This window comes from Glycine soja, chromosome 19 (genome assembly GCF_004193775.1).
Source record: "Glycine soja cultivar W05 chromosome 19, ASM419377v2, whole genome shotgun sequence".
NCBI lineage: Eukaryota > Viridiplantae > Streptophyta > Magnoliopsida > Fabales > Fabaceae > Glycine > Glycine soja.
In genome coordinates this window covers 32,292,619-32,307,944 of record NC_041020.1, presented here as the reverse complement: position 1 = coordinate 32,307,944, position 15,326 = coordinate 32,292,619, and the positions used below count along the sequence as shown (strand labels likewise).

The following is a 15,326-nucleotide window of genomic DNA, read 5'->3' as shown; positions in this document are numbered from 1 at the left end:
TCCTAAGTTTCATTTTTAATTTTCAAATAGCACTTTGCCCACTAGATGCGAAGCGCCTTCAATCTCTCTGGTTCCAATGATTTAACATCAGTGAAATACTGCATGATATAATAAAACTTAAGTTAATAATATATTAGCAATCATAAAAAAATGAAATTTGGTGAATTAAAAATTACCATTTCCCAATTATTCTTGAAATTTCCTAAGATTATACTTGACATCCAGTGCATGACGTAATACCCACACTCAGTACTTCCTTTTTGTCTATTACACTAAATACATTATGAAATTTAGATATTTAACGTTGAGTACAAATTAGTCTATAGAGTACTAAAATCTAAGTAGAAACATATTGTTTAAATGACTTACTTTAACAACAATCCACCTAGCAGGAGGCTTGGATTTACTTTGTTGAGTATCGTCAAGTCCTTTCAAAGCACTGTTGAATACAAACATGGATGCTTATTGTACAATTAAAATTTTGATGTTCCTGACTAATGCTAATGCAAATGTATTGAAAAACAACACTAACCTGTTAATTATGCCTTTGAGGTAATTGTATGGCCTATTATGCAACGAACAAAACCAAATGATAACATTTTTCTTAGGCAAAATGACGACCATTTGTCAATGTGCACTACAGTGGAGACCAATATAGGTTATTATACTATTATATATTATTTAAATTCATTTGTTGAGTTTAAGTTACCCATTCAGGTAGGCTCCTAGGTACACATCCCGTTTTGAATTTTGCATCCAGTTCTTAATGTAACTTTTTGATTCAAATTGCGATTGGTCAGATCTCTGGATAAACTGTGGCTCGAGGAATCCATACACATCGGTATTCCCCGCTCGCATACTTGTCTCAGTCATATTCCTATTGTTGTTAACACAAAGTAAATTATGCATGAAGTTAAAACAATAAATTAGGCAATTAACAAAAATCTAAATTGACTTACAGAATCCACAACTGTATAACAGAGATGCTGAGACATTGACCACCATGTGCTATTTCAGACAGATCTTCATGCTTTATGTACAAGGGGAAGTCTTCATTAAACAGGCCAAACAAGGTAGCATCCCATATAACCTGCAATGACTTCAGAAAAAGCTGTGGGATGGTCAATGTCATCAGATATAGGGGATCATCGACCTCATGATTCGGCCTATCTGCAAGTTTCACGGGTCCCACAGCTCCGTGTTTATCCAACATAGTTAATTGACATAATTTAATCACAATAAACATTTTAATGGAAAAATAAGCATTTTATGACACTAAAATACATGTTCTGATAAACGTTTGACAAGATGTGTCAGCCAAGCAAGGAATGTGTTAAGAGTCTGTCCCATGACCTTAACCTCTTTAGTGGGTACAGGAATGGGAGCATCTGCATCTCTAACCTCCTGAACACCAACCTTGACTTGATCATGCAGCAAAGGAATGTTGTGAATGGTTGTGGATCCCTCATAAACTCTTCCTAGGGCAACCAGGTGGGGAGAATATTCTTCGATGTACAACCCACATTTGTCTGAGTCACCTGTGTCTGGATCGTTCCCTGAGGGATCAACACAACTCTCCTTTGTGCTGACACGAGTAGCTGAACGACCAACCTCGGGTTTAGGAGGCAGTGCGAGTCCTTGTGATTGCATCTGCGACTGAAACTGGGACTATATCAAGCTGAAGGATAACATTAGTTGTCGAGTGACTTTTTCTGTGAACGAATCCTCCAGCTGGTCCCTGATTTGTTGCTTCAACTGGTGCAGGTCTTTGGGAGCCATGGAGGAAGACGTGTAGGAGGTCCTTGAAGCCAATCCAAAGTATTGCTTGATGGTTACACTGGCTCCTGCAACACGCACACGACCAGGGTGTTCTGGTCGCCCAATGGCAGTAGTTAGTACATCATGACGTCCATGGGCGACAAAGGAACCCTGTGAGGCTTGCTCCTCAAACGCATCCTGTGAAGAAAACATTTATTGGTTTACTCAATCACACAATAAACAAAAATAATTACAATTATGAATTGAAAGTGACTTACAATCTTGTTAGCAATTTCCTTTGCTGCCTCAGACGTCATGTGACCAGTTTTCTTGGTGCGGGCTATCTTCTACTTCACGTGTCGTTTGACAGGAGATAAAGGATCAATGACGGTGTTAGTGTTAAACAAATGGCCTCAGTTATCTTAAGAAGGGGGGTTGAATTAAGATAATAAGAACTATTCCCCAATTAAAATTTCACTCTCTCTTTTTGGATTAACAATGCACCCTTAACATGAATTACTCAAAAGACAATTCAAAATAAACTTCTTTCAAGCCAAAGATAAATAGCAATAAATAAAAGAAGTTTAAGGGAAGAGAGAAATGCAAACTTGATTTATACTGGTTTGGCCACTTCCCGTGCCTACGTCCAGTCCTCAAGCAACCCACTTGAGATTTTCCACTCTCTTTGTAAAACTCCTTTTACAAAGTCTGAATCACACAGGGACAACCTTTCCCTTGTGTTCAGGAATCCTTCACAACAAGAGACCCTCGGTCTCTTAATCCCTTTTTAGAAGTAAGAAGAAGAGAAGAATAAATCTCTCCTGAAAGAGATAGATTGTACAATGAAGATCAATCACAATTCCTTATTGAATATGCAAGTGTTTGACCAAGGAATCTTTGAGAGGATAAGACATTTCAATTTAGAAAACTCTCTTAATCTTTTGAGAGGACAAAAATTTTTGGGCAATGAAAACTCTCTCACAATTCGTGTTTCCAAGTCACATATAAATAGACCTTTGATGGCCATTCATAAACCATTTGAATAGATGTAACTCTTGGAAGTTATTTTCTGAAAATCTCCTATGGTAATCAATTACAGGATTTGTGTAATCGATTACAGGTTTAAAAATTTGAATTAAAACGTTTATTAACTGCTAGTAATTGATTACCAATATTGTGTAATCGATTACACAGTCTAAAATTTGAATTCAAATTTTTAATAGCTGTTGTAAACCATTTTGGCCACTGGTAATCGATTACATCCTCTAGTAATCGATTACCAGAGAGTAAATCTCTTGAAAAACACTTTTTAGCTTAAATTACTTGGCCAAACCTTTTGATGAGAATCCTGAAATTGGCCAAATACAGGCTAAAGGCCCAAGTGGAGAAGGGCAAAGGCCCAAGTGGAGAAGGATAAAGCCCCCGAGTGGAGAAGGATGAATGCCCAAGTGGAGAAGGATGAAGGCCCAGAGGCAGAGACACTATCAAGACTATTAATTGTTGCTGAAGGCCCAGATTAATTTGAAGGCCCAAGTTAAATAAGTTTTTAGTTATAATTTATTTTTATTGTAATTTTGGCCCAAACTGTTTAGAAGGCCCATGTCTATTTTTATCTATTTGTTTAGATACACTATAAGTATTTGTTTTTGTTTTCAATAAAAAAAAGCTTTTGGCATTTGATAAAATTAGGAGAGAGTTTCTCTCTGGGTTCCTTGTTGAACCAATTATCAGACTTATCAAGGTAATCCTTGTGGCGTCTACCCAGACTTATCTTCCTTAACCGGAAGTGGCGTCTACCCAGACTTATCTTCCTTCACTGGAAGTGGCGTCTACCCTGACTTATCTTCCTTCACCGGAAGTGGCGTCATCCAAACCTTTGTAGCCTGTATCAAACGATCCGCTCCTACTCAGGTTCACATCACCTTTTGCTATATCAATTAGGAATTCCCTTCCTAAAATACTAGTGATCATCTTGATGTTGTGTCTTGTATTCTTGAATCATTGTCTTGAATTTAAACTTGAAAAACACATTTACATCATTTGCATCAAATCATCATGATCATCATCAAAACATCAAAGTCATTTGATTCTACAATCTCCCCCTTTTTGATGATGACAATATAAGTCATGAAATCAAGATACAAGCAAGTAGTGTATATGCATAATATTTGCGCATTCACTCCCCCTATGTTTTGGAATTGATGATCACTTGACTTCTAAGCTTTTTCTAAGCTTCTCTACCACCCTTTTTTCTCCCCCTTTGGCAACATCAAAAAGCCAAAGTTCGTGGTTATCAATACAGATAAAGTAATGAAGTGGGCAAAGATCAAATATAAGACATAACCAACCATAATCATAAATAAGTCATAACCAAAATATAATCCAAATAGTTCAAAATTCAAAACCACATAGAATCAAAACATAAAAGACTAAAGTCCAAATACTAAAAAAATAAATAAAGTGCTGAAAACAATAATCTAAATAACATAGCCAAAATACACGGCTTATAAGAAACATAGAATTATAAACCAAATTCTAAGAGGGTGGAGGTGGTGGTGGAAGATCGAAACTCTGACGAATGTAACCCACATCTTCTTCAAGTTGTGTGAGACGGATATCCATGCCGGCAAAGCGATTATCCAGAGAATCAAAACGTTCACCAACATAAGTATGAAGACCTCGTAACTCGGAAAGAACTTCAGTCATGAGGGCTGAATCATCTCGCTAAGGAGGAGGAGAAGGAGTACGCTCATCTTGAGGAGGAAGTGCATCTTTCTTTAGCCATTGAACATTTCGATCCTTACGGTATCCAAAAGAAGTCACTGCACCAGCATCAATAGCAAAGGAACGCTTGACTTGAACAAATGGTTCATCATCAAGCGGAATTTGAAAATGACGCAAAAACAGAGTTATCAATTGAGGGTAAGGGAGAGGTGCATTGGCCCGTAATGCCTTATGCATTCGGTATCGAACCAAGTGAGCCCAGTCGATCTGTCGACCGATAAGGAAAGCCCACATCAAAATCAAGTCCTCCTCAAAGGCTTGAGCCAAATTTGAAGACCGGGGAAGCAAAATTCTAACGATTATATAGTGCATGATGCGATTATCAAATGTCAATGATCCGGCCAACAATCTACCGGTCATTTCAGCCTGGTCATTGCAAACCATACGGCGAGCATCATGACTAGAATAATCAAATTTCCAATCATCAACAATGGTGCCCTCAAAATGTGCACCTTGACTGGGTAAGTGAGTCAAAGAAAAGAACAATGATTGATCAATGATCATTGGAATACTATGCACCTCAGAGGAAATAATGTCATCCTGAATTTTTAAATTGTAGTAGAAGACCTTAACAAGTTCAGGATAATGTGGCAATTTTAAAGACATGAAATCAACCAAGCCAGAATTTTGAAACACTTTATAGAAATCAAATGTCTCATCATTAAAGAAATCTACGTCTAGGTACTTAGGGTCTAAAATGATCCTAGAAGAAAATTGAGAAAGGTACCATAGACGCTGATCATCGAAAGAAAATAGAGTGGATGATCTTGGAGATGACAAAGAAGGATGGATAGGTGCTGTGGGTGCTTCGGATGGTCCTTGGCGGCGATGGGTAGCAGCAGCGGTGGTGGAGGATGATCCCTTTCTCTTCTTCGATGGTTCTGCCATTTGATGAAGTTTTAGTGAATTTCAATCGGTGGAAGTGAAAGAGGAGTGAAAAAGAGGAAGATTGAGCTTTACAGGACGTGTTTTGGTAAAGATTTGAGGAAGATATGAAGGTTTGAAGATTTAGGGATGAAGGAGGCACGAGGAGAAGCTTTGGCTGCGCAGCAACACTAGTTTTGTAGGTATTTATAGACGAGGACGAGTTGTAATCAATTACAAGGCTTGGTAATTGATTACATGAGTAACAAGCCTTCTGGTAATCGATTATAGAATGTTGTAATCGATTACAGGCTGCCTGTTCTTGTGTAATCGATTACACTGGATGGTAATCGATTACCAGAGCACAAACTAGGCTAGTTGCTCTAAAATAACCTATGTTTATGCTAAATACATCTAACACTATCAATCATCATCACTAATATGTATTTAGTTCATTCAAACAAGTATTAATCAAACAATTAACACACACCAATCAAATATAATCAAATACTTACAATTAAACACAATCAAACAAAAGCAATCATCAAAACATAATCAAAAACAATTATCAAAGACAATCAACATAACTATCAGTCAAAAACATTAATGACAATCAAATATTTAAGGAGTAAACAAGCATCAAAACTCAATCAAAAGTTAACAATCATAGACAAAAATCATTAAAGTAATCAATCAAAGACAAGTGACTTGTTGGTATCATTTGATAAAATACTTGTTTCGCTTGTTCTACCATGATGAAAGGATCATTTTGGTAAGCGAGTTTGTTAAGATCGACCAACGTAAATCCTACATCATCGGTCCGCAAACCGGTTTTATTGTCAACTCACTTACATTTGAAAACACAGACAGTGAATTTGACATAGTTAAGCTCCCAAATTTCTTCAATGAAACCAAAGTAAAGAATGAAAGCTACACAAGGATTGTCATTATGTACACTAGCGAAGTGTTGAGATTCAGCCCTTAAGGTAACCCCACTGTTTTGCATTGTACTTTTTGGTCTTGTGCTTTTGTATAGAAAGAATACTTGTTTATATCATATCCTTGCCAAGTTATAACATTTCTTTTAGGCCCATCTGCTTGCTTTCTTAACATTTCAGAAGCATTATCATCAGCCAAGATTGTGTGTTTAAACCAATCTAGGAAAGTCTTGTTATGCTTTTTCAACACCGAGTTCTTTGACATTTTTGGATTACTTTGTTTGACTAAACCATCATGACGAACTATGTATGGCAAAACTTCATTACTGTTATTCAACACATACAAATGAGCTTGTTACGAATCTTCTACACTTGGAGTGATGACATGCAGTCCTTTTGAACCCTTACCTCTCACTCTTTCGTTATGCCGAGATTCAGGAAGCCCAACAGGTTTAGCTTTTTCAATGTACTGTGAACAAAATTCAATGGCTTCTCCTGCAATGTACCTTTCAACAATAGATGCTTCCGGACAGTGCAAATTCTTGGTATACCCTTTTAAGATCTTCATGTATCACTCAACCAAGTACATCCACCGCAAATAAACAGGACCGCAACATTTGATTTCTCTGACCAGATGAACAATTTAGTGAACCATGATGTCAAAGAATGCAGGCGGAAAATACATCTCCAACTCACACGATATAATAGTAACCTCATTTTCTAGCTCGTCTAACTTCACAGGATCAAAGACTTTGCTACATATGGCATTGAAGAAAAAACACAATCGAGTTATGACAAGCCTAACTTTGTTAGGCAAAATGTCTCGTATGGCCACGAATAACAATTGTTGCATCAAGACGTGACAATCATGAGACTTTAAACCTACCAACTTAAGATCCTTCAAATACACAAGCTCTTAATATTTGAAGAGTATCCTTGTGGGACTTTGATCAGACGTAGGCACTGACAAAAATTGATATTCTCCTTTCTGGACAAAGTATGACAGGCTAGAGGCAAGTATATTTTTTTACCATCAGACCTTAGATGTAGCGACGCTCGTATATCCATCTTAGCTAGATCGTGATGAGTATTCAAACCATCTTTCATCTTGCCTTGAATGTTAAGGAGCATCCCAATGACACTATCACTTACATTTTTCTCCACATGCATAACATTAATACAATGTTTAACATCTAGATCAGCCCAATATAGAAGATCAAACAAAATCGACCTTTTCTTCCATATGCCAGTCTTACTTTTGTCCTTCTTTTGGATCTTTCCAAATATTGTATTCAAGAGTTGAACCCGCTGGAAGACCTGGTTACCAGTCAACGGTACCGATGCATTTTCATGCTCTTGACTTCCATTAAATGCTTTTTTCAATCGTTGGTAAGGGTGATGAGGTTTAAGAAAATACCGATGCCTAATGTACACTATTTTTCTTCCATGTTTCAGTTGTATGTAGCTTGTGTCTTCTTCACAGATAGGGCATGCACGATGACCCTTAACACTGTAACCGCTCAAATTCCCATATGTTGGAAAATCATTAATGGTACAAAAAAGCATTGCACGCAAATTAAATGCCTCATTTCAAAACCCATTAAACACTAAAACCCCTTCATCCGACAACTTTGTCAAGTCTTCAATCAAGGGATTGAGATAAACATCGATGTCATTTCCTGGCTATCTTGGGCCCGTTATCATCATAGACAACATCATGTATTTTTGTTTCATGTACAACCAAGGAGGCAAATTGTAAATCACTAGCAAAACTGGCCACAAACTGTGTTGCGTGCTTAAACTGCCATATGGATTCATTCCATCAGTGGCTAGTCCAAATCTAAGATTTCTTGCCTCTTTGCCGAAATCCGGATACAAACGATCTATCTTCTTCCACTACAAGGAATAAGCCGGATAAAGAAGCATTTCATCGCAGTTTCTCCCATTTGCATGCCATGTAAGGTCTTTTGCATCGTCTCCATTAGCAAACAACCGCTTAAACCTTGGAATGATCGGAAGATACCACAACACCTTCGTTGGGGGACCCTTGTTTGAGTTTTCATCACTACTACACTTCTCATTATCCTTGAGTTTGTACCGTGATACCCCGTACCTAGGGCATTTCGACATTTCTTGAAATTGATGTCTGTACAATATACAGTCATTCGGGCAAGCATGAATCTTCTAATACTCCATACCCGTGGGACACAATATTTTCTTCGCTTTATAGTAACCTTTAGGAAATGTGTTTTCCTTTGGAAGCATGTTGTGCACTACTTGAAGCAGTGAACTAAAGCTTTTATCACTCCACCCATATTTGGCTTTGACATTCACCAGACTTAAAACCACCGAACACAACGTCAACAAATTCTTGCACCTCGGATACAAAGGTTTCTTTGAATCAGTTTGCGATGTATCATACAAAGGAGCATGTGCTTGCTGAAAAGACTCTTGTCCAAGTTCACAAATCATATCCTCCAAGTGATCTCACATTTCTACATCAAACGGTTCAGATTGGGACCCACTCTGCATGTCTGTCAATTCACCATGCAATATCCATGTCGTATAATTCCTCTTAATTCCATCACACAACAGATGCTCCCGTATGTCATCGATTTTTTGCCATCTCATGTTCAAACAATTTATGCATGGACAAAATAACTTCCCGTTTTCATCCGGTCAACTTTTTTCTAAAGCAAATTGTAAGAACTGTTCCATGCCTTCCTCATACGCAGGACTCAAGCGACTTTCATTCATCGAACTTTGATCCATCTAAATAATAACCCTGTGATACTCTGAAACTCATTCAATGCATGAAATCTCGCTTTTTCATTTAAGGTATGGCCCTATCCCATTCAGGAAGACACTTTTTTATGGTAGATTCATGCGTCAAGGTTTATCTTATTTGTTAAATTTGATGAAATTTCGACAGCATTTCGCATTGGTCTCCAAGTACACGACATGAAATCGGTGACATTAATTCCCTGATAATCAAGTATGCACTCAAAGAACAACTAGAAATGCATTGTACCAAAATTTCATCAAATTAAACAAAATAATGTTAACCTTAAAGCATGGATCTACCATAAAAATATGAGTCTCCCCAAACTGTCCAAACGGACAATTCAAGACTGAATACAATGATTAATGCAAACTGTTAGCAGGAATCATTGTATTCAATCTCAAATGAGAATCTAAGGTTCACTCTTTATGAACAAAACTTGTATTTAATTAAAGTAGAATACATTAATGTCATAAATCAACATACAAAAACAATCGTAACAAAATTAAGCATAAAAAATTTATGAAAAAGTTTGGTATCTGTGGTGATGACCAGAACAGTGTGCAGCAGCGAATGTCGTGATCACGATGCAAAAATGTAACTGCAAAATTGCTTAAGCCACTGAACACAAAGACTTTAGTTTTTTTTACATAGGAAAAAGTACTTGAAAACAATACGCATTTTCGTTTAATAGCGTAAACTTTTGAAATACACAACCATCGATAAGCTGGTGCGTATTTATGTGTAGCAGTAAGATGTCTACTATAGATAGAATCCTCACTCAAAGATTACAAATAAATAGCAAGAGATTAGAAGCCGTGACGTGTCCAGAAATTTTAAATTATGAGAGTAATATTTCTTGGTATAAATTAATGAGGATAATATTTATATTATACATTGTTTTTTCAACTATATTTACAATTATAAGAACAATTTATAACTATGCATATATTTTATATTAAGAAAAAATAAAATTACTCCAAAAACTCATAAGCTAGCTAGATTTGTTTATGAGTAGAAACCAAAGAAATGGCAAAGCGAAACAACTAATTACAATCATATCACAATTCTAGCTCTCCTATCATTGCAACACAATGCATAATATGTCATACATACTAAGCAAAACACTAAGCACTTGGGTGTGGTGGCATGAAATAGGATTGGTGTGGCAAAACACTAAAGACTAAGCAAGACAACTATATACTCATGTTTAAGCCAAAAGGCTTACATGTTAAATATTAAAAAAAATTGTCGATCTCTCCAAAGTTTGATTCTAGTTCAATTAAAAAGTTTGATTTTAGTTTTTTTTATATAAATTATTATCTAATTTTAAATTCTCTAATTTTCAAATATACCACTTTTTTTGCTCTAAATAATTTAGACATCATTTTCTTCGTAACAGAGAATTGAGCAAGTAGAATAACATAGAATTTTATTTATTCTTACATCTTTTTTAATTAACTAAGTATATAATTTTCTTTAGTCAAGACAACTGAAGTATTTTTTTCTCTTTCCTTCAACTTTTTCCCATACTATTCCTTTCCTCAGTCTTTTAGTTATATCTATATATTAAATTACGATTTAAATCATAAAGAGAATTCAATGTGCTTTAATTGATTACTGCTTTATATTATCATTATCTAATTTTAATATTACAATGCATCATCTATTGTACTATTTTATTTTGAAGACTGCATTGGCCTTATTCTCCGGCAACAATTAATGTTTTATATGACTAATGAAATTTCATTAGAAAAAGCTTCACAATTTTGCTTTTGAACTCATCTAATCCATGATCAAGTTTTAATGAGCTTGTAGGCCACATCACATCATTATGTGAGTCACAAACTAATTTTATCTCTCTCTATTCAAACAATGAGAGAGAACTCAAACATTCACTTATAATTACAATGTTCCAAGAAAATATAAAAGTGTTGAGTCAATATTTAATTAGACATGCAATACTTAATTAATAAATTATTATTATAATAGTATATATAAGTCATGGTTTAAGTAACAATCAAAATATTCCTTTATCGTGAGAGAAAGATATTCAAACAAAGTAAATTTTAAATTACGAGAATAATATTATGTTCTATTATTTAAATTATAAAACAAGAATGAAATATAATATATAGAATGAGAACTTTATCATCTTGGAATATTACGGTTTGGTTGGAGTCCCTTCAGTCCAATTGGAGGTTGACATCCTCCTCAATCGTTGTAAGGAATGACATGGTTTTCACCGTCTACAGGGAATGGCATGAAAAAGTTGTAAAACATAAATTAAAGACACAAAGAGGATTGATCAAGTAAAATAACAGAGAAAGCAAAAGAAAATAAGAAATAGGAAGGAAAAGAACAGAATAGGTGTGGTGGCATGAAATAAGGAAAGAAGAATCAAAGACCTGGCGAGGGCAAGAGAGCGATTGGGATCCCAATTGATCGTCTGGAGGGTTACAAGAGAAGCTTGCGTTGGTGAGAGGTTAGGAAGAGAAAGAGGATTGAAATTGAAATTGTGAGAAGAAATAGGAAGAGAAAGAGGAAAAGGATCAGACGGTGGGAATGGAATGGGAAAGATGAGATCCAAGGGTGAGGATGGATGGGACCATTAATGCTCACTGCTATTTAATGCGCCTCTTTTCTCTTTACTTCTTTTTTTTTACAAACAAAAAAATATATTATGACAAATATATTTCACTAAAGGAAATTTTTTTATAATTGAAAATCTACTGTTACTTTTAACTTTAATAAAATTAAATTAATCTTATTTTCAATGACTAATTCGATAAGACTTTCGTCAAAAAAAAAATCGATACTATTTTTCAATGATTAAAAGACTAAATCACTACCCTAAGTGATTTCTAGCGGTGTCCTTGCTCTTCAAATCCTTGTGTTTGGTTAAAGTACAATAATAAGAATCAGAAAATAAATACAAGAGCCAACAAAGCAGAGGCAAAGGAGAACTATGATAAGTATTGAAAACTATTACCCTTTTAAGAAGAAAAAAACTAAATTTTTTATTTTTATAATAATTAAATAAAATATATTAATAATAATTTTTAATTTTTTTACGATATAATTATTTTTACCAACATTCTATAAAAATTCTATAAAAGTTAAACTCTATTATTAAAAATATTTTTTTTTATTTTCAAATGAACTAATATGCAATAATTTATATAAACGTGTATTATATTTAAATGATAATCATGAAATAATAAAATTAAAATTACAGAATTTATTTTAAAAACTTAGTTTAATTTTTAAATGCTTACCTTTTGAATTTGTTATTGTTTATTAATTATTATATTTTTTAATTAAAATATAATTAATAACTCAATATATGATTTTTAAAAAAAAAATAATAATAATTAAAGAAAAAGAGTTTATATTAACATCGGTTATTTGAAAACCGATGTCGTTAAACACTTACAACATCAATTTTCAAATAACCGATGTTAAAACTGAATTTTGTGCGATTTTAACATTGGTTATTTTAAAACTGATGTCATAATTTTTAAAATAACCGATGTTAAAATTGTACTAAATTCAGTTTTAACATCGGTTATTTGAAAATCGATGTTGTAAGTGTTTAACGACATCGGTTTTCAAATAACCGATGCTAATAGAATGATGTTAAAACTCATTTTTTTAGTAATGAGTTTTCATTTTAATGTTCCAGAATATGCTGCTATTGAGAACGATTTGGGGATTAAACGAACTGGGAAAAGCTCTTCTAGGTAATAAACATATTTTTTGCTCTGCTAGTTAATAAGTAGCTTAGTTTTGCTTTATTGAGTTTTTCTTGTGAGGTTTAATAGTTCCTATAGTTTACATATTTTTTTTTTGTTTTGATTAGTGTGTTATGGTTTAAACAACAGGTTCTAGACTAATTTATTTTTTATTTTCTTTTTTCGCCCCCTTTTTCATCTGGAGGATGGAGATTTATTGAGTGATGATACTTGTACAAAACTATAATCGCATAAAGATTCTTGTATAACCCTCGTGTACCCAACTTAGGTGTTCTGAGTAATAAAGTATGGGACAAAGCTTACATGAAGTTCTTTTGGTGCATTTGGTGCTATTCTCCAATCAGAATTAAAGTTTTACCTTCCTAACCTATGTTTCCTTTAATGCAAACATTTCTTATATGGATTGATGATAAATGTACATTTCTTATTGTATGATGTTTTAAAAAATGTACCGAACATGGAATAGAACCCTGTGTAGTGTGTCGTATTGGATTCCATTCCAACATGTCGACCAAACTCAAGTAGACAAGAATCTCTCATATTCATACCCCTCAAATATTTCCATGCAAGTCACTGCACAACACTTAATCTCACTAGCGTTTTCTGTGTGATCCAGATTGTACACATACTTCACATAGTTTATGCAAGTATCTGACATTATTTAAGTTGATAGAAAAAGTCACTCTCTATATTTGCCCACACAGCTAGCCACTACTTTATACTTTTTGTAGAATACCAGAACAATAAAAAAATAACAATCAGTAATCTTGACTTAGAGTAAGTGGCCCATGAATAGTTTTATTGTATCTTTAATAGCAGGGACTCCTCATCTGTTCATAATATTGTCTGCATGGTTGTGGTGCAGTTATTGTTTTCCATATAAATAGTGAATTTGTCTGCTTGGATGTGATGATCAATGATGTTCAGCTGGATTTATGAGGCACAAAACACCACTACTATGGCACTATACTAATTATGAATTTTCACTTCTTAAATGCCTGCTTTTGGATCCTAGTGGAAAAATAGTTGTCATTGTGGTATGTCCGTGTTTTGAATATATAGGTTTTGTTACTCAAGTGCTTTATGTTCAATGATATGTTTAAATAATCTTACACTGTGAACTGGCAAGGTTGCTGTATGACATTGTTCCCTTTAAATGAATTGCAGGAACTATTTCTGAGCAGGTTATGCTCCTTGAAAACATTGGGACATCTGTCCTTGTTTCTAAAAATCAGGTATCCTTTACACTAAGTAAACTAAAATATACATCAACAAGTACCTGGCAATGGGCATTATAGGCAGATATGCAATATAATAGATGATTTTTTTTTTCTGCTTTGAATAGTCCTTGCTTATTTGTGGAAATGCAGGGTTTTGCTATAATCCAGTGTTACTACAGTCATGATACTGTTGTGAATGCATTTACATATTTGAACAAGTTGGCAAAGCATCTTGGCAATATTATGTCAATGTATATGCATTATAAAAAACAATGCATGTTGGCAAAGCTCTATAATTATCTGCGTGAATTCCACTTTCTTTTGCATTATAAAAAACGGAGAATCTTTGCTTTTAAGTTTTCAATAATGTATTAATAGCCACACATGGATAAGTTATACATTAAGGTTAAGTAGATGGCTATGTTGGATGATCGAAGTTGGAGAAACATTTTTTGTCTGACTCCTATGGATTGAACTGGGAATAAAATTCATGTCACTCTTACCACCAGTTGAGTATAACAACCTTGAAGATTTATTCATAATGCAAAAGTAGCAAACATTTTTTTTTCACCTGTGAAAGCGTAGCTTATTTTGATAGTGGATATATATTTAACTCTATCAGTTCTGGCTCTAGTTTTAATATTGATGGGAACAAGTTTTTTCGTACTTAGTTCAACTGAATTATTCGTAACTAGTGCCATTTATTGTAGGCATTAGCGGTATGATAGCTCAGACTTTGGAAGAGCAGCTATTCTGCTGGCTTTGAGCAGCTGAGTTGACTTCTGATCGTGCAACTCTTCTTGTTGCTCAAGGCCCTAAGGTATGCTATTATGCTAATGTGAAAAGTCATAATCTATCTGTAGATTGGTTACTGTACATTGATTGAAATATTGAATTATAAAATTTTCATTCCCCAACCCCACAAGAGGTTGGCATCTTTGTCCTCATGAAATTAGCTGGGGGATGTCCATCTATGGCTGCTAACTGTGGATGCATTCCTGGAGTAAGCTTGCTCTTATGAAAAAGTTGCTTCCAGCCTAATTGGGTGGTATATAAGGTTTGTAGCATCCTGTTAAGGGCAAGTTTTATTGTGATTTTTTTCCCATTCAGAAGCTAAACTTCTGCTGCTGATTAGGAATGCACAAACAAGGCAACTTTCACATCCTCTGCCTCTTCTACGTGCTAGTGAAATTGATGAATGGTCAAGAACTCCAGCTTATAAATC

At 34.6% G+C, this 15,326-nt stretch overlaps 1 pseudogene; it reads right to left on the bottom strand.

Moving 5' to 3' along the window:
• Nucleotides 1-309: 309 nt before the first annotated feature.
• Nucleotides 310-873, bottom strand: LOC114399928 (annotated as a pseudogene).
• Nucleotides 874-15,326: the final 14,453 nt, after the last annotated feature.